Source organism: Diorhabda sublineata, chromosome 1, assembly GCF_026230105.1.
Source record: "Diorhabda sublineata isolate icDioSubl1.1 chromosome 1, icDioSubl1.1, whole genome shotgun sequence".
NCBI classification, from domain to species: domain Eukaryota; kingdom Metazoa; phylum Arthropoda; class Insecta; order Coleoptera; family Chrysomelidae; genus Diorhabda; species Diorhabda sublineata.
In genome coordinates, this window is record NC_079474.1 from 9,263,617 (window position 1) to 9,284,179 (window position 20,563).

Consider the following 20,563-nt stretch of genomic DNA (forward strand, 5'->3'; position numbering starts at 1 on the left):
CCTATTTAAAGTATTTTAATTCGCCCTAGCTAATGAACCGTAACCTCAAGTTCTCGACTGAAAACGCAGGAAGTGATACACCGCCGTTGAAATTGAGATGAGGTGAATAATTAATATTTAATTTCACGCCACTACCTTATTAACGGAACGTAATTAACGAATAACGTTAGTGAAATTGATAAAATTCATCCCCAAAGACATTCTTCCTAATTATTGGAAACTGCTGTAAATATTTACAAGAAATTGTATTATGATAAAGCGAATATACTGCAAGTATATTAAAGCAATTTGATAGAAAACTTTCCAGTGAAAAAATCACCTTACTGTTGATATAATAATTTTTGTACGTACATAATTTCCTTTCAACTGTGCACACTTAGTGCTGCAACTCTCGAATTTTTCCAAACCACCCAAAAATCATATGTTAAAAGTTCCACATTGTATGTTCCTCTCTACCATCGTATTTTCAATTGTGTGAAGTCGCTTTCCACCAAACTACTAATTTCAATTTGATTGTGTGTAGGGCAGAAAAACAGAACGAAATTTCATTTACTGTAACAAAATCTGAAAATTCACATGAATTATGTATACAGATATCCAAACATTTTTATGAGTTTTTACTGCAAGCTAGCTTTTGATCGGAATCAAGTAATCATGGCACCCACTTTGGCTTTTCCATTCGGTTGATATGATTACTTCATTGAAAGGGTAGAAATCTAGCGTAGTCGCCGATAATATAAATTTCCATGGTGAATTAGGTGTGCAGAATGTGTGAAAATGTAGGATTTTTACTACCTCTGAAATAATTTCGAAAATGAGGGGTATTAAACTGCTCTGATGAGACGTAATAACGTCAAAACCATTGAGTTTTTCCTTACAATTGCGAGCCATTAGGGATGTTTATATCGACAAAAAGGTCGATTTACATCATGCTCTTCAGAGGGGTTGTAATTTAATATTCGTCGAGGCATTAGCCAGGAAAGTAGTTGTTTTCCGCGGAATACATTTTCGAAATATTGAATTTCGAAATTATTTTTGGTGAATAGTAGAAATCCTTTATTTTATACATTTTGCACATCTCTTTCCCCATTTATTACCAATAGCTTTTTTCTAAGTAAAACATATTCAGCATTTAGCAATTAATTAGGAACAATGCAAATTTTTGAGTTATATTCCAAACACATATATCATGACCATGTAAATGTTGACATGTCTTAAAGATTTCAAAAATATTTATTCTTATGGTTAGAAGAATCAGCATGGGCTTCTTGCTTGATACAGACTGCCACCTACCTTCTGGTAGATATCTAAAAGTACTCGTTGAGTATATAAAAAGAAAAAATGTTCTCATATCCATCCGTCAAAATGAATAATCAATTAACTGCACAGTTAGTTAAATCGAGGTGAGCTCTCAAAAAAGAATACAAAAATCTTGCTCATTCACAAAAGCAGCTAGAAAAACTTATAAACCAATAACTGAACCCCTTAAGCAGTTACTTACGACAATTGAAAGACCTATTGTGCAGAAACGTGTCAAATTAGAGCCCCCAGAATCTCTTAAGCAGCCAGATGTGTTTGCATCACTAAGCTTGACCTATAGGCAGTCAACTAGACCGTTTAATGGACTAGCATGTGGTGTTCCGGTAAGCAGCTCAGCAGCCCACACATTGACCAGCCTAGTTTTTCAAGAAATGTAGATGCTTATGGAACTAGAATTTGTACTAGAGTGGATGAATACATAGATGATACAATTAATGATTTTCAACAAACTATTAATGATCTGAAAGTGCTGGAAGAATACTTTGAACAATATGCATTACCCCTTCCTAGAGAGTATATTGAAGGGATACTGATGGTGTTAATGATCACGTATTAGGTATTTTTCACAACCGAAAAGAGGGAAAAAATATATTGCTGATTCAGAAATAACTTCCAAAACTATAAAACAAAATATAAGAGAGGGACACTTGGTTTGTATGAGCTACTGTTTAAAAAATCGCACATATTCAAAAACGATGGTGTCATGAATGAAATAGTATAAAGATTAGAATTACTTGTAGCTTCTCAGGCTGCCGGAAGTACTGATCATTCGAACGAAATTGTATCTATTATTGAAAAGTTGCATAAGGCTGGAATAATTTGATAAATGAAGAGGAAGCTACGATTTCATATCAGTACTTGGTAGACCATCCAACAATGTCTATCAACAAATTTTGTAACTATTTCTTCTCTGAATAAACCCCCGATCCATCGAATGACACGGTTAAATCATCGCCATCTATGATACTTACACAAATTTCATTCTACGTTTAAAAAGTCGAAAGGAATATCATTAAGTTTAAGCTAATGTCTTACTCTTCCATTTGCATTAAAATACTGCTGGTATATCCTATAAAAAAATTTTTCTAAATCTCAAGTAATTAACGAGCTTCACGGTTCTGCTTGGATCAACTACCGAAGAAGGCATGCTATTGTTAGTTTCCATCATTTAATACAGGCTGATTTAGCAGTTATGACACCTTATTCAAAACAGAATCGCGAATATAATTTATATTTTTGTAACTATTAACGCATTTAGTAAATATGTTTGGGCTGAATTTTTGAAACCAAAATTGCAGTTGAGATCCTTCATATTTAACATCATCCGTGGTAATATGACCACTTTTATGAACAGAAATATATTCCCAAATCAGTCAAAGGGATGGAAAACTTTCGGGATAATATTTATGTACATCTAAAAGAGAACAAGTTTTCCATATTACAACTAATCTATGTCTCAGATTTGTAAAAAAATTATAACGGATGAGATCAGATGCATAAAGGAACCTGACGGAGTGTAATTATTGAAGCGGAAGTATAGTTAACTTCTGAAGTTACGCTTTCGTCGAATAGTCCCCTTATAGAAAAAACACCAACTCAACCTAACCAACCAATATTATTTTATACCCGAAAATTTTATTTTAAATTTTTTCATATTTATATGAAAATGGATTAGATTTCCAATGATTTATGAGAAGAATCAATTTTATCGTATTATTCATATTTGGCTTACTACCAATTTCGTATATACCAGATTACCGAATAAATTGAAAACTGCGGTGAACAAATATGACTAGGAAATTTCTTTTTCACGTTTGAAATCCCGAAAAATAAATCAACAACGCTCCCGCTTACTCGGTTGACTTACCAATTTTCCCCATAGAGAAAATAAACCCAATCTCGTGTTTTTAAAATCAACAAAAAACAATTTTATAAAAATATATATGTAAGCTCAAAAAAACAGCTTTTGACTTGGATAAATAATTTCATATTACTCAGTGACTTTAGAAGTATAACACCCAGAAGGAGCACTTTATCGACTATCACCACTTCGTTTAGAGCAACCTTTTAAAACGTATTATATCTAGTATAATTATAAAAACAATCTTCTCATTTCGAATTTTTTCTTGGTGAATCTGTTCAAAAAAACAGGATAGTACATATATTGCTAGTGGTTACGAATTTCTTGATTCTCTGTTGAGCGTAATAGAATACATCAAATTTTGAGACGCTAAAATGATTATGTATATATGTTAGCGGTTTAGGAGAAATCACGGGGACTACATAGGAACGAGGACGATTGCAATTTATTGCAATAGTCCGAGCATTAAAGGATAAATAATTTGATGCCAGGGCGATGATGCGTTTCCAGCAAATGGCATCTATTTGTTATTGTTTAGTAGTAGTAACCAGTAAAAGCAATTATCGTATTTATATGTCAATTGATAAATAGAAATTTCAAAATCAGATTTTTTATTAATAATTATTATGGATGTTTTGATTGAAATTAGAAAAAAAAATTTAAATTGACATATTAACATATAAACATATTAATTGTGTAACAATAAAATAATATATTTAATGGATTATTATTCATGTAAAATGAACGATAAATAGATATTATTAGAAAAATAATAAATACAATATTTGATCTAACCGTATCCTGCCATATTTTAAAAAAAATGGATATTAAAAAGAAAAATAATCAAATAAATTTTGTAAAATAATTTATTAGCTTGGTGAGTATGATTTTTAAAGACTAGAAACGGTAAGAAGTTATTATTTCAATAAATAACTAGATTATCAATAAAGAAATGTCGTTTGCAACAATTTGTCACTTTTGTAGAAGTTTTAAGAAGAAAGAAATGAACTGACGTTTTGACTTAACTTCAGTATTTATCAAAATATTTTAATAAAACATTTTCTATTTCATTTTATTCTTATCATGATGTAGGTGACCTATTGATTAATGTAAATATGAAAGTTGTCTAATTTTAAAACAGAAGAGACCTAAAATCAAGAACATTTAGATGCATTAATATATCAAAGAGTCTAAGAAATGAGAAATTATGGTTGCACCCAATTTAAAAAAAACTTTATATTGCTGAACAGAGGACTGAAATCTCTTTGCAGCAAGGTGCCACACGACCCCCTTCCTTATCTAAAACTTTCGAGGGAGTGTGGATGGGGATATTTTCATACTGTAAATTGTCAATTTATGAATGAAAATCGACCTGTTTCAGGTTTTTTCACATAGGATATAATAACACTAAAATTGAATTTATTCCATACATATGGGGACCGTATTGTATATAAGATATATATCCGATAAAATAAGTTAAACTACATTAACAAAATGGCAAGAAAGGCATTTACCAAGTATAAAGCTCTGCTATGCAATAGAAATCTATCTCTAAACCAAAGATTAAGATTTGTACACTGCTATGTATGGTCCGTATTATTATATGGAGTTGAAACGCTGAAAGCTCAGATAACAAAAAAGCTGAAAGAATTTGAATTCTGGCTCTATCGTAAAATGCTAAAGATCCCATGGACTGCAAGAACAACAAATGCAGAAGTGCTAACCAGAATAGGTAGAGAACTATCACTGATAAGGACCATAAAACAAAGGAAAACAGCCTGCTTAGGTCACATTCTGATAGGAGACAAGTATACTCTTCTGCAAACAATTATGCAAGACAGGGTAGATGGTAGACGGGGTATCGGGAGAAAGAAGAATGGCTAAGGAATGTGAGAGACGACGAATATGAGTGTGCCAGAATTGTTTCACATAGCAAAAGATAGAGAAGCATTTAAAGTAGTGGTCGCCAACCTCCGTTAGGAGACATGAAAACATAAATTCAATTATAGAGAAATTTTTGGAACGGAATAAACGATAAAGAGCATTTTCAGAAATGGTTCACGTTGAGAATAACGAGAAAGCTATCAATGATAAAAAAGACCTACATAATTTTAAATGAAATTCATTTTGTAAATTTCAATACAACTATGAATAATATGTGATATATGATATTACGGTAATTATACACTTTCACGGTCACCTGGTTTTTTGGCTCTAGAAAATCGAAAAATGGATGGATTTTAATGATCTCAAAATGTTCCATTTTACGGCGGATTTATAAAAAAAAATTAGTAGAAATAGCTGGAATGAACATTTCTCATAGTTTCACTGTTTTAAATCGTAAAAAAACGGTTTTGCAAAATGATCCTTCACAAAAAATTATCTCATAATCAGATAAAGTTCTTATATTTTTTTTGTATTTTACATAAATTAATAAGCAATTAAAAAAAAATCCAAAAAGAATGATTTTTTCAGTTTTTATAACTTAAAATGAAATCGATGAAAAACAATCAATTTTCGTGAATAGTTACGTACTATATTCTTCAATGTTAATAGTTTTTGGACCATTATAAATCGAAAAATAGATAAATTTTATAATTTTGGTCTCAAAATTTTCCATTTTACGACGAATTTATGAAAAACACGGGGGTAGTGGCTGAATTTGCGGTTTTTAATAGTTTTAAACCTTAAATAGTAGAAAAACTTTTTTTTCAAATTATTCATTTCTTATGTAAATTGCGAAAAAAAATATCCGAACTTGATTCCACGACGTCAGAAACAGTTACGAAGGATTATATGTAGAAAGTCATTTTTTTTGCATTTAAAGTCATGAAACTGTAAAAAATATTTATATTTTTTTTCAATTTTCGTATTTTTCTTTATAAATTCGCCGTAAAATGGAACATTTTGAGACCAAGATCATTAAAATCCATCCATTTTTCGATTTTCTAGAGACAAAAAACCAGGTGACCGTGAAAGTGTATAATTACCGATATTACTTCTTTTGTTATTGGATGTATAGATTAAAGTTAAGTGAAATATTCAGATAATTTATTGTATCCCTCGTAACTCATACTAACATCATATTTATTGGAATAATTCGATAGTTGTTAGGAAAATTCTTCTATATATGGTAATTGAAAATTTTCTGTTTATTGATATTAAGTTTATATTTTGTTTCTTAATTGATTATAGTAACTGTTTATCCTTTTCTTGGATGTTTTTTTTCTTCGATGTAGTTTTTGCTAAGAGGTCATCAATACGATAAATAAAATAGAACTACATTAACGAACCACGAAATATGAAGAAAACATAAATTCAATTATTCAGAAGAAGGAAATAATAATAAATAATTTAAGTAAAATGTATAGCTCTATTTTGTAAATATATTTATGAATAATTTGAATGATACCTACTACATATTTTTCAGATGTAAAAACTAATTTTCTATGTTGATATTCATGATGTAGGTGATCTTTTGATATAAATACGCAAATTGTTAGCATCAAGTCCTATTTTGATGAAGATCGCAACAAGTCGAAACGTCAAATTTTGATCTACCTTTGAAAAATTATTGAAAAAACTAATTCTAAATCAGAAGAGACCTAAAATCGAGACGATTTCGATGAAAGAGAGAGAGTTGTTTTCACTACAGAATTGCTGAATATTTTTTGTGCTTAGTGAGTGTTTGCGTTCCCTTTGTTTCGTGCTGGATACGCCAATGTTATACAATCCAATCCCTTTCAGGAAAAAGTGAATTTCTTCTTTCTTGGGCACACTTCCAGAGAAGTGTTGTAGTAAGCTTCGGATTAAAATGTTTCCAGGTTTCGTTATGGGACTTACTGTTCCGTGATATTGTGCGTAATCTCGGTAGAGTTGAAACAATTTATTATTCAGTTCTGTGAGTTAGAGAGTAGAATCATTAATTTTATTTCCAATCTTGATTTCACAATCAAACAGAAGTTCTTCAATTTCAGAGTTATTTAGGGCGATTGAACTGCAAGATTACGTTGCTTGTATATAAAAGTTTTTGTTATAATTGGTACTACTCCTTTTAAATTTTTTAATGGTGATTACAAACGGAATATTATTTTTAATTACTCAAATTAAAAGTTTTATTACTTTAGGTGACTCGCACTAATCAAAATTAGTTCAAAAAAAATGTGCAGAAAACATCCATTTAAAACCAAAGAAATTAAATTTCTAGTAGGAGCACACAACAACATGTACATATGTACTTAATTACTAATAAAGCAGTATCACTCTTTGGAAAACAAAGGAAATTTGCAAAAAAAAATAGGAGAACAAACCAGATGGGTCGGTTGATTGATGAATTATTATTATAATCCCGAATGTGTAAGATTTTTCAATTGTCAATCTCTTTTAATGGTGGTAAATATACAAGGATCAGATGTCATATCCTCCTTCTAATTGGTTGGAGAGTTTATGTCCAAGGGCTAACGTGCAAAGTTGTGTTGTGTGTAAAAGCTTTTGCATCAACTATATTGAAGTTGATATAGGTAGAGATGGTACTTAAACATGAATTTATGGTTGACGCGACGTATTCTGACAATATAACAGAATGAATACTGAAACAGCTTATTTCCGAACCTTTGATCTTCCGATAACCGAATCAACCAAGAAAAAAAGGAAATTCGTTACATAAAGTATAAAGATTGAGACCACTGAATCGGATCACTTCTTACCTACGAAACACAAATTTAAAATTATTGAAATAAAGAAGAAAAATGATAATTTGCTTACCATCAAGAACACTGTTGACACACTCACTGCTAGTCTCAAGCTACTTGGGGAGCTAATCTCCTGGACCATGTAATTATAGAGGACTGATTGGCGGGTTTTCGAGTTTTGGGGTACGTGGAAAATATATTATCGGCGGAAGAAGTGGCCGACTTCTTGGGGGGTTTTAGAGGAAATGTTGTTGGCCGGAATGGTATTGGAGCGAAGTGGAGGAAAAGGTCAGATAGTTTGGACGTTTCTCTATTTCGATAGCTTTTAGCCGAGTGGAGCGATAGTTTTGGTTGGGTGGAAAAAATATCGGAATCAGTGACAAACAACAAATATTCCTTAGCTCTTACGGAAATACGTCGATATGTCTGGTCAATATAGGAACGGGGTCAATCTGAACAGGGGACTTGATAATCTCCATGGAATTCATTGGATATTTTGTGTTTGACAGATCTGATTAGCTGGGAGAGTTTCTTAGTGTGTTTGAAGATTACGCGAATATCGTGAGCTTTGAAAATTCTGCAATTTTTGTCTGTTAAACCTTTAATGTAAGGAATGGATACCCTCAGTTGATCTTTTAAACCAGTTGTGGAGGATGGAGGAGTTGGAAAGATATATTAATACATCTAAATGTTCTTGACTTTAGGTCTCTTCAGTTTCGAAATTAGTTTTTTTGATAGTTTTTAAAAGAAAGATGAATTTTGACTTTTCTTTAAGTCTTTATTAAAATATGATATTGACACTGACAATTTGCTTATTTATATTGATCTATAGACCACCTTCATCATGAATATCAAAATAAGGTTAAAATCAACTTAGAACTTTGTTCCAATAAGAAAAATAAATTTTTCCTTGGTTTCCACATCTCAAATACATTAAATTTCTAGAATTTACAAAATAGAGCTATAAATTTCACTTCAATGGTTTAGGTCTTCTTTCGTGTATTTTCTCTTTCTCTGTAATTCTCTTTTTCGTGAATTAGATTCCGTTCCAAGAATTTTTGAATCTTTATAATTGAATTTATGTTTTTTTTAATATTTAATGGTTCGTTAACGCAGTTTTTTTATCCTTATAACCTTTTAGTCTATTTCCTAAATATTGAGAGGTCGGCCCTATGTAGACAGCATCGCAATTAGTACAAGGCACTTGAAATATAATATTACCTCTTTTGTTTTTTTGGTGTTTTAGATTTCAATTTAGTAGAATATTTGGATATCGTATTACGTCCATTATGACTTATACTAATATCATATGTATTTATCAAAATAATTTGATAGTTGTTACGAAAGTCCTTGTACATATGGTTAGGAAAAATGTTTTGTTTTGATGTTTCGTTATTGTTCCGTTTTTTAATTGATTGTAGTGTCTGTTTATCCTTTTCTTGAATATGTTGTTTATCATTTTTTTCGGATAATTATTTTCTTTCAATGCAGTTTTTGCTTTTTGAATAGCTAAGCATCTTAATTCAGGATCTGATAGTTGAATAGATCTATCAACCAAACTTATTATCACTGATCTTTTTTGTGACATAGGATGACATGAATTGAAGTTCAAATATCTTGATGACCAAGTTGGTTTCGAATACCATTCTGTTTTTATGTTACTGTTATTTTATATAATGTGACATCAAGAGAACTGATTTGATAATGATGAGATTTGAATTTTTTATTTATGTTTTCAATCTGATTGTTTTGTACGGCAGTAATGCAGTAATCTACATATCGGAGAAATAATGGAATATCTATATCAAGTTTGCTAAGGATAGTTTGTATATATTCTTTAATTTTGTCCCATTTTTGCATCAATATATTTTTCACAATGGTAATAAGAATATTTGTTTATAAAGAAACCACATCTATCGAAATAGATACATATTTATTAAGAATTTGCATATTTTTAAATTTTTTTGAAAAAACTTTCCATCAAATTATTTTAATAAATATGATATTAGTATACGTTATCCAAATATTTCAATAAATTGAAATCTAAAACACCAAAAAACAAAAGAAGTAATATTATTTATCAAGTGCCTTGTACCAATTATGATGCTATCTACATAGTGGAGACATCTCAGTATTTAGAAAATAGACTAAGAGGTCATCAATACGATAAGAAAAATTGAACTGCATTAACCAACCATGATATATCAAAAAAAACAAGATTCAATTATAAAGATTCAAAAACTCTTGAAACGGAATACACGAAAAAGAGAATTTTTAGAAATGGTTCACATTTATAAGAACGAAAAAGCTATAAATGATAAAAAAGACCTAAGCAATTGAAGTAAAATTTATAGCTCTATTTAGTAAATTCTAATAAAACTACAAATAATTTGATTGATTAAGTACTAAGACTTAAAGAAAAGTCAAAACGTTAAATTTTATCTTCCAAAAAAACTAATTTTAAAACAGAAGAGATCTAAAATCAAGAACATATTTTGCCGTAGTTGCGGCAAAATCGTACAAAATGGTATAAGTTTTTTCTTCAACGCGTCAATACGGACGGCATTACAAAAATTTTTTAATAATTAAACCCATATATTTATCAGTTTTCTATCTATCCTAGAGATAGGATTAATCTTTTTTTAACACACATATATCTTCTAATGCTTAACAAAACTTCCTAACGATAAATTTATAGAAGTTGGCTAATTAGAACCGGTATTTTCCATAACAACGTTCCTACTGTCCCCAACTCTTATTTGAAGAGATGAACTCAAACTTTTGAAACTAAAAATACGAATTTGTTCAAGAAATCGATTGCCGTATATGAAGTGCCACTTAATTGGATGAAACATTTCTTTCTTAATTTTATATTTTCCGATCCGTCCTGTGCTTGAATTTTGAAAATATATTCCACGTGTTTTTCGGAGCCACTTCTGTCATAATTAAAGCTGTAATATAATCTGTTTTTAAGATATTATCTACGGCCATTTTTGTTTTCTCACCCAGTACAAAAAGAATTCACCATATTCTTTATAGAACACAGACATCTAATAAAATCATAAATCAAATAATGGGAACGGAAAACTGGAATCAATAATAACTAACGGTGATTTTGATTACAAGCATAGTGGAAAACCTCGTTTTGGTTAGTTTCCTAGATTAAATTTAATATTATTAAATGTCATTCACGATTCTCTCTAAAGTTTCTCTCACTTTGATCCTGAAATAACTCACTAAACTACCACTCATTATTAAATATATCTCATAAGTCCCGTCTTCTATTTCAAAATGGAACCGAGTTTATTGGAAACACTATGAGTTTAAAGGACGAGAGATATTCACTTCAAGCATTTCATTTGACGGACTTAATGAAAATTCAATTACTAGTGGTATTACTGTTAATTCTACAGTGTGTTTCTGAAGCGAATTTAGATTTTTGTTAGAATTACAAAAAAATATTGCATAAATGTTTTCCAGATTCTGGCTATCTGCATAAGTCGATTAGAATTATTCAAGGAGTGCCGTGGCTCCAAAATAACTAATTTACATAATCTTATGATTTTTTTTAAGTGTTTTACCATATATCATTGTTTGTTTCCGCACATAGACTTGATTTCCTCATAACGTCCAATCTTAAGCTTTTTCGATTATAATAAATCTTCTCGAGGCTACTCTTTACCTCGAGCAAATTTTCTGCTATATTTTTTTGTATCTTAATTTACTTTATCCTTTCGACTTATTCTGTCAACTCTCGAAGTATTTGGAAATGCGTATCTATTCTTTTATGCATTATTATTAGTTGTCGGCCTTTTTATCCCGAAGTTTAGGTGGTTTATCTATCATATCTCTTTGATTAATTGTGAGGTTTGCAGTGGTAATGTTAACAGTGTGTACAGTATGAATATCACCAACGATTCCAGAAGTTTCAATTTATTAGATTCTGCAAATGTTGTAGAAACTTTCTGGAAAGGGATAAGCTCCTACATATCCACTCGTGTATTGAATGGCACTTTTTGCGATCATTATGTAAATACTAATGCCATTCAAACGTTTAGCTATTATAACCTCGATAACTATAACCTCGAGTACCACATTCACTGATGCTCAACCACCACCATATAAAATACAGCCTAAATAGACAAATGTAACTTATAAAAAGAGGCGTTCTGAAATAAACAGCACAAGAAAACAATCAGAGACTACAGGCAGGAGCAATTGGAATTAAAGATTAAATTTAACAACGAAGATGATATAGTATACCATACCAAGTGATAGAACGTCTTCTCTAAAGCCTTCACTGTTAACTATATACAAAGTGGGGGTAATACAACGCATACATGATTTACTTCAAACTACTACAGAAGAGAAGTACACAATAAAAACCGTCAGCTTTGAAATGCCATTAGAGATCTTGAAGACCTGATACAAAATGAAAAAAATCTTGGCAATCATGAGTTTCTTGATAATCACATGCCAACTAAAGCGGACTATTGCTATAAAGCAACTAAAAGGCTTGATACAACCCAGCAAAATAATCCTCTAATAAAAAAGTAAATAACACGTGGGCAAAAGCTGATATGGAAACAGCATTTTTTATAACCAAACATCGTATTCCAACCTTATCCCTCAAAGACATTTGCTGAAGATGGAAATAGAATTATTTAAAACATAGAAGTTCCCTCTCAGCTCAATCAATCAAGTAAAATAAAAAGTCTATAATTTTGATTTTAGTTTTTCAATATTCGTCGAGGCATTAGCCAGGAAAGTAGTTGTTTTCAATTAAAACAAAAAATTCTATGAAATTTCAATGCCATTAACAACCAACCAACCTCACTTAACCTATAAATTTCAACTTCACTTGTAACAACCTAACCTATAAAATTTATTCTCATTCATATTCTAGCCAATGAATATTCAACTACATTCATAACGACCTAACCTATTGAAATTTAATATTATACATAAATTCACCAATCAATATTAACACAATCAGCGCCATGGTACCGCCGGCCAAAAAAGGCTTAATTTTGTATTGGGCCAACATTTTTTTGCTTTATTGGATTAATTTATAGTATAAGATGTTATAAACGTCATATATTGTGTCCTAATTACTTAAGTTTTGGTTTAAATTACTTTGATTTTGAGCAGTCCCAGTACCGCTCCCGCCGCCTGGAAATGAAAAATGTTCCAGCTCCCAGTGAATGTTGGGCATCATTTTAATGATTTCAACAACGTTATTAAAGAGTGGACGAGCAGGTATATTGTCATGACGTATGGATAGAATTTTCCCTTTCACCCTATCACAAAACAATAAGAATACTTCGCTGACAGATTCAGTGTCTTTTCATGAAACGTAGTGTGAAGGTGTTTATGCTAAGACTTTTTTAAATAAAAATATTTTCTCCAAGAACAAGAAAATTTGGGACACTTGCTTTGCAAAAGCAAGATTCTTCATCGTCTGGTAAGAGATTTATCTTTTTTTTTGTAGTTATTGTGAGTGTAAAAATTTATCGGACAATCCCAACTTTGGTGAAGATAGTAATGAAGAATCTTCAACTGAATCCTAAGAAATGGTCCCAAGTAAAAAACGTAAATTAGTAGGCTCGGCGCATCATACTTCTCAAGCGGGACCAAGCACGAGATGAGATGATATCCCTGTTGGAAATGTACAGCGATCAGATGAGGTCCCTGTTGGAAACGTATAACGAACAGATGAGATCCCTGTTGGAAATGTGCAATATGAAACGTTCGATATAGTTTGGACTGACCCTGATAATAGAAACCAAGTATTTACGCATTCGCTCCAGCCAAGTTTTTACCCCCAACTAGTAGCTGTGTCCTTTTCGCAGACACTTGTGAATTATAAATGGCTCCAATCTTTTATTACCTGTTTTTATACAAGATTTCATATCCGCATATAGCTTCCACAAGGATATGATTTATAGCTGTTGTTTGGACTACTTTCTCTAATTTCATGATGGGTACATTATCATGAGCTATCTTTTCTATAATGACTAAATGTGTGATCTGTACAAGATCTTACCGCCCGAAAGGCACATTGGTGAGTATATCCTATTTCTATGAGATCTTTTATCACTGTTCCATAGACTATATTTATTCCATAAGTTACAGATTAGCCTTTATAGTTGTTACGGTTCCCAATCTTCTGTTGGCGCAGTTTATAAACAGATGAGCTAGAGAAGAGTACAGCTTTTCATTCTCATTTTTAAGTAGCTCTGCGTTTATCTTTCTAGTTCCTCTGCTCTGCCAATTTTTAGATGTTTCATTGCATTCTTAACTACATTTTTTTCTATACATATTTCTAAAATAGTATTTCGGAACCCTTCATTTCGCTGTAATCGTTTCTATTTTCAGTAAGAATGTTTGTGTGCTATTTGTTCCATTCACTCGTCAGTATTAACTGCAACAGACTATCGATTTTTTTTTTCATTTTTTTTACTTTGTTAATAAATCTACCAGCTACGCTACATTTTGTACTTCCAATATATGATTCAACTTCCTGGCAGTCTCTTTATCTTCCTCTTATCCCATGTATTTAGTGTTCAGCTATTTTCCATATAATTTTTCTCGTTCGTTAACCAATTCTTCCTATAAACATATAATTATCATATTACAATATTATTGTAATACAAATAATACAAGTAATACAAAAATGCTAAGTGGAAATCAGAAAAATAGTTGAGAGGCATTGGTCGAATGATAACTTGAATAAAATGAGCAGACACTCAAATACGTAATGCGATCCATCTCTTCTTGGCCTCATACAAGTATAGTAAATAGAGTGAGATTATGAAAATTTCTATTTACGCGTCAGTGAAGAGTCTCAATAAGCTTTGCCCAAATTTTGTAGTTGCTACTTATATCCATTTTATTACGGTAGAGCTCGAACGACCACTCATTCAACTTGTTTTCAAAAATATCTTAAATTGAACTTCACACAATTATCAAAATTTTGACTGAAGTATTGACACCAACACAAATAAAAATATAATGGATGCTTTTTACGGTGAATTGAGTCCATCATTTTAAACAATCAAAAACAGGTCTTAGTTGTGCCACTGTGGACAAGAATCAGTGGCGGTGAGTACTCCAGAAAACATTAAATTAGTGAAACAAATTAGTGACTAGCGCCTGAAAACAAAAAAAAATGCAGCACAGAGCAGAATTTTCGAAACAAGTGTTCTAAATATCCTTAAATAGAAATTAAAATAAAACTATCGTCTTTTACTGCTGTTCGACATCCAAAAGAGATTCCATCGAATGGTATCAGGAAAAGACCCTGTACCAAAAAAATCGGGAGTGAGAAAAAGAGCACCTAATTGACTAAGGAATCAAATACAACCCTGAATACACCATATTACCTTGACGTACCAATGAACGTGAAAAAATTATCGAAAAAAGGCAAAACCAGCCAAGATGTGCACTTGCACAATGGTCCAGTCCACTCTGCTTCGTTTTTCAAGGCTTCTGTACACGAATGTAACTTCACAGAGATTGAACCATATAATCCTGATCTAGCATCGTCCCACTGTTTTTTACCGCAAAGCTACAGGTTGTGTTAAGGGGTAAAAGATTTAACAGCGACGATGAAATTGAACAGACGGTGTACGATCATTTTGACCTCAAAGATGCATCATACTTTCATAGTGGCATGGTAGCTTTTGCCAGAAGTTCTGAAAGGTATGTAGGAATAAAGGGAGAATATATTGAGTAATAAATGGTTTTTTGCATTTATGACCTTTCTTTCCAAGGACCGCACTACATACCAAATCCCTGACGCCTTACTTTTATTTATATGAGAATCATAATATGCTGTTGATTGAAAAGTCAGTGACAAAGACAAACCGTCAAGCTTAAGAAAACAAGATAATTTTTTTTGTGTTTGCTATTATATGTTAATTAGTTGATTCGAGTTCTCAATTAATACCGAACATATATATAACCATAATAAACATATATTTTTTCGTACCCTGTTTTTTAAAAGAACTCTTATTTACAGTAGAAACATGAGAAAAAAGCTCTTGTTATTATTGGTAGTTTTTATGCACACAATCTACAAAATAAAAATATTAGAATCACATAATTCAACAATTTCCAACGACACAGTAAACTCCCATTTGATTGACAATTCTCTCCTCGGTTATGTCATTTACATTTCATGAATTTAAATGAAATTTCAATATGGTTTTACTTCATTGGCAGAAGTTGTTGCCGATCGCTTCTGATATTATAGTCTAATTTCCGTTTTCCATTAAACTTGTTTCAAAGTAGGTTCAAAATATTCAATTTCCAAGCTCGTAAGAAAGGGCTTGATACAAAGGATTATTGACCAGGAATATTGAATTTAACAAAGACTCATATAAATAAGCAGAATATTAATTTGACTTTAATTACATCAAGGTGTATATTTTTTATTGTCCATTCAATTTATTTTTGAGATGGTATAATGGGTATACCAAACAGTGATCAAACCAATGCTCAAACACGTAGTACTTGTTTGGTGATCGAAAACTGAAAAAGAAAAAACTGCACAAGTTTGGAAGGATGAGATGCCTAGGTATTACAAGGGCAATGACATCCTGCCCAACCAAATTTCTTATAGGCATTTCTAGAAAACAGTGACAAATCAATAAACCAAATGCGCTGCATGATGGATATATATTCCATTAAAAGTGATCCGACAATCATGGGCCAATAAAGAAATTCCGCAAGTTCGAAATATATCTCTCTGGTCCCGTTCTGTTCATCCCATTTTTATAGACTTGATATATTTTTAAAGAGCTTTCGTCCAGTATTAACAAAATATATAATGTCCAAGCATTTAATTAGGATGTGCAAATTTATTTATTTGGCCACCCAGATTTATAGACATAGCTTGCATAGATTTTTATTTATGGGGCCGAATAAGTTATCCCATTCAAACCAATAGACAGACCCATGACCAGAGATGATATGATTCAAAGAATATGACAGGCAATAAGATGTATTTCAATGACAGAAATTAAAACTGCAGTCTTATCCAACCGTCAGCTACTGATTGCATATATAAAAAATGATTGGCGGCACTCTGAACACCTAAGCCGCCATTAATTACGTAGATATTCATCTAAACTGTTACTTCTTAGGTCTGTTAATTGTGCAATCAATGGTTTGTTTCCATTACTAGTAATATTAGCTTCACATATATACAACGTAATCTAGCAGCAATAATTAGATTAGTATGAGAAAAGTTCAAATTACTGCAAGTAGGCCAATCTATAAACTTTCCATCCAGAATAAATTTTTAATTTTCTTTTTCGCGAACCTGTCTTGTAGCCATTTGAACAAAAATTTCGCCGTTTATACATTTCTCAAGATATGAGATGCGCTTTTCCTAATTTTAATTAATTCACTTTCAAATACTTACTTAAATTTTTATGTTCCCATTTAAATTTATCAAATGAAATCACAATATCTAAAATATCTCATATATATTAAACAACGCCCTCTGGCGTTCACATTGTTGATATAATTAATTAGAATTTATATATTTTGTATTGCTGCAGAAATGCCCAGAAATTTGTTGAATAATTTTAGTAGAACTTAAACAGCAAAATAAAAAAAATATATTTTTTAATTTCATATTTTAAAATACGATCTCTAGTGGTGGGCATGAAATTCTTAAAATAGCTTCCACATGTTTCTAGGGGAAACTTTTATTATAATTTCTTTTTTCCTAAAGCTGTAATATAATCCGGTCTTGAGATAAGACCGACGCCGTTCTTAGTTGCCCACCCGGTATTAATTTCAATTGTTCATATTGGCATAATCTCTCTTGCTAGATATCCATTTACTGTACCAATGTGAACGGTTTATTTTATTTATTTAAAGACTATTTATACCGAAAAATGTTCTATTGTTTTAAATATTTCATAGGTCGACTCAATAAAATATCATGACGAAAATATGTTTTACTATAAATTATGATTCTACTTCATATTATTGTGATTAAATGGAAAACCTTCTAACCTATATAACGGTTACAAAATGGACTTGTTATTGAAATATTTGAATTAGACTGGATCGTTTTTATCTTCCCAAATATGAAAAAAAAACACTTTCTTATTCGCAGATAGTTATAAAAGTTGACTTTATTTGAAATATTTAATATACCCTTCTAAAACGTGACGGGAAATTGGAATTTTATGATCCAATTATTTTTATACATTATTATTCCTACCGATTTTCAAAGCATCAAATTATACAAAATTTCAACAAAGAACCTTCTTTGTATCTATTGATATGTTAACACGCTGTGAATTAATCATTCACTAAAAAAGATTTCGCAAAAATTAGCTATTTGCCTCCCTTCTCATTTAGCGTTGCTTCGATACTAGGGTGAAACTTAAGAACTAAATCTCGAATGTTTTGTAATAGTGAAAATTTTGTTTATCCACGTTATGAAATTATTTTTGTTTTAATTTTAAAATAAATCTAATGTGTTCTAGTGTTCTATTTTAAGTCGACAGACAGCCTAACTGTTCAAACTTGGTCTCCGATAATGCGCCCAGTTCTTTTGTTTTGAGGGAGTAGTGCGGTTATACTATGAACGGTAAATCTAGAGTCATCAAACTTTTATAAACTGAAGGCTGAGAGGACCCTTGTAGTTGATATTTAGTTTATTACATCTAAAACTTTTGAGGCACCTATTTCAATATCTTGTTGGACAGACTACAGATCTAAGAGGATTTTCTAGCCTAATAAGTAAACTGCAAATTACAAATTATGAAAAAATTTTATTGAATTTTCCAGAAATTGATTGGGAGAACTTAAATGCTGACCAGAAGTACTTATTTGAAATTTACTTCTTCTCGAAATTTAAACTTCTTGCCGAATCTTTTATTAAGGTTTATAGTGGAATGTGGTTCAACATCTGATTCGTTGATACAGTTTTTCAAAGAAATGCGTTTTTTGCCAACTCAGGAAATATTCTTCTAGCAATGGTAACCGACTCTAAGAAACATATTAGGTAACTTGGGCTTAGAAGGATTATGACGGCTAGATCGAGACCTAATGAAAGTGTTAGGTGCTTTGAAGTATCTCCTACCAATTTTGATGCTTCTTAATATATAGATTCAATAAATTGGAATGATTGCAAATGCACTGAATCTCCAATTACGATGAAGAAATTAAGAAATTGTCACCGAAACCACTTTAGCTCTATCAGGATATGAAGGCAGAAATCACGAAATATTATGCCAACGTTTGAAATCAAAAAGGATTATGAACCGGGAAATTAGACAAATATAACACTTATTTTTTTAAGGAAATAGAATACTGCGTTTTTCAAGTTTTGGTTTTTTTGGTTACTTTATCAAATATTGACACCTTTTCGACATAGGAAGACGAACTGTTTTGTATTGCATATTCAATGTACCTTTGTACTGTGTACACTTTAGTTCTGATGTCTTGATCTCCCTCCTCATCTTTATCCTATAATTTTTCTCTCGCGAGTATGTTGTTGATAAATTTGTTCCATCATAATGTTGATTAATTCCTTTTTCGTGAAGTATTACAATCACATTTTCATCGCATTTTCATCATATTCATCTATTGTTCAAGGATCACCGCCGAATGTTAATATCACTATATCAATATATTTTGAAGTATATCCTAAAAGTTAGACGTCGTTCAGTATTCATTTAGCAGCTTTCGATAGTGAACAGTTTCAGAGAGTTTGTAAAAGTGGGAGAAATTGATCATTAATAATATGATACAGGACTTACGTTTGAGAAGTCTCAGCTTGACCAATATAAAAGCTGAATTGGGTTCTACTTCGGGTAAAATTAACCAGCGGAAGCAGTGTTTAAATAGAGCATCACGAACTTTTAAGAGAAACATCCCAGTATTCGACCAAATGACTTAAAAAATAATCATAGTTATTGTATGTCAGCAAGCAAAAATATTAAGTATTTTAAGTGCAGTACATTGCATAAAATCTAAAAATTCGAACAATAGGACGCTTTATGCAAGATGGATACTAAGCTTGCTCTCACTCGAGCAAAAATTATCTTGACCCAAGCATTAGCCATAGGCCCATAAGATGACGACTCTTGAAATAGTGAAAAAAAAATCTTAGGAGCAGTTCTGGATGACCTTCGTCTAAAAGTGCGTGAGTGAGGTGGAATTTACCTCAAACTCTTTAAGAACCAAAAGATAGGATCAAAGACTCCAGTTTATTTTCCTTCTATTCACTCTGGAACTTCTTAAATGTTCATTTGGCTATCCAAAAATATATATAGTGGATGCTGTTTGAAAATGTATTTTATACTAAAAAATCGGGATTAAAATTATTGAAAATAAATCAACTTATTGTTCAATTTGTATTAAATAATTTCACCTCACCTGTTAAACCATAATTTGTGATTCAAAGATCTACTAAACTAAAGAAATATAAAAAATATTCCTCGAGAAAATTTTCATAAAAATCATAATTAAGCTTCAAATTCGTCCATTTTGTCCGACCTTGTATTTCAATTTACTATAGATTGAGCAAATATGATATATATTGACTAACTACTAAGAATTAGGTCACAAAGCCCACATAAACCAGAATACATAAGAAATGTGTCAGTTATTTTCAAATCAAATTATGTATTCCATACATATTATATCCACTAGGTATATA

The 20,563-nt window shown here is 31.2% G+C and overlaps 1 protein-coding gene across 2 annotated transcripts in view; it reads left to right on the forward strand.

The window, feature by feature from the left end:
- LOC130449501 (metabotropic glutamate receptor 2) overlaps positions 1-20,563 on the forward strand; it is a 566,135-nt gene that overhangs the window by 513,406 nt on the left and 32,166 nt on the right. The gene's annotated exons all lie outside the window — the stretch shown is intronic.